The sequence below is a fragment of the Podarcis filfolensis genome (assembly GCF_964270895.1).
Source record: "Podarcis filfolensis genome assembly, chromosome: 4".
NCBI lineage: Eukaryota > Metazoa > Chordata > Lepidosauria > Squamata > Lacertidae > Podarcis > Podarcis filfolensis.
Window position 1 is genome coordinate 7,867,589 of NC_139607.1, and position 1,428 is coordinate 7,869,016.

A 1,428-nucleotide genomic window follows, 5' to 3' on the forward strand; every position below is an offset into this window, starting at 1 on the left:
TCTTTCTTTCTTTAAAAAGGCTGTTCTGTGTAGAAGGGGTGCAGGGCAGGGCAGTGAATGAAAGAAAGTGTGTTGAATGGAATAGAGCATCGTGTTAAGATCTAAGATCTGGCCTCATTTGTGCTTACACCAGAGAACTTCATGGCAGATCAAGCTCATCCATTTAAAAAGAGAAACTGGATTTCATACCAGAGGCTAATCCTGGAAATGTTTTGTTTCCAAGAACCAAATCAGGAAGGAAAGTCCGAAAACAATGCTGTCATTTGGATGCATCTATTCCCCAGAAACCATTAAAAAAAGAATAGAGTCAGGAGACCTTTTGGAACAGAACTTTAGAAAAGATGAGAAATTCTGCAAAGAAGGCTTTCCAGAACAGTTTTATTAATTTTATCCCTGTTCCCACCAGCACAGAAACTGGACAGTGCTATGAAGTGGGAGATACTATAGTTTGTGCCAAGTTTAAATTATGAAAGATACAACCATCTAAGAAACTTTGAGCTGTTAAAATATTTAAATATCATTTCTGTGGGGGGTTTTTTCCATTCGTTTCTATCTTATTTCCATCACAAAAAGGAAGCCAACGTGTTGACTGTACTGAATAAGCTTCAGAGTTCAAAGGTATTAAAAATGTTGAAAATAGATAGATAGATAGATAGATAGATAGATATAGATAATAGATAGACAGACAAACAGACAGACAGATAGACACTTGTTTATTTCAAATTTGTGTTACAAACCAATCTACAAACTGGAAGGGTAGGAATTAAGTCTAGAAGGAGATTTCATTATTGCCTTGCCAGGTCTAGCTTGTGGAGACTGCGCAATTGTGAAAACATGGGCTGGAACTGCTCTGCATTTTGGCACATTGAACTAACAAAAAACAGGACTCTTGGAGCAGGCTTATAAAAATGACAGGGATACGTTTCTCATCCTATCAGAAGCTTACATGCTTCCCCTGATAAGGCTGCAATGCTTGCCTAGGAATGATGCCACTATAAATGGCAGGGAGTATACTTATTCTCTGCAGGGAATAGCCAAGATAATAGATCTGTGTCATAAGCTGCATTTGGGGTCTGACAAAGCCCTTTAAGGATGAATGCTGGCTACAACTTGGAGGTGTTGCACTGAACTCAATAGGGCTTACTTCGGTGTAGACATGTATAGAATGTCCCCTTGAAACCGATGGTACACATTAGTCACAATTTAAATCCCCTTGACTTCACTGCAAGCTGTGCAGCTAACTTAATTTGGACCCGGCTCACTTCTGTAATTTCCAGTCAGGATTTGAACCTCAGCAAGCCCTGCATACTGTGATCTGAGCAAGAGAGAAACTTGAGGGACAGGCATGGCCTTTGGTTCAGTATATAACTGAGCATCATGAGTCAAATGCCTGTTCCAAACTGAACTGCCCCAAAATTCAGTAGCATC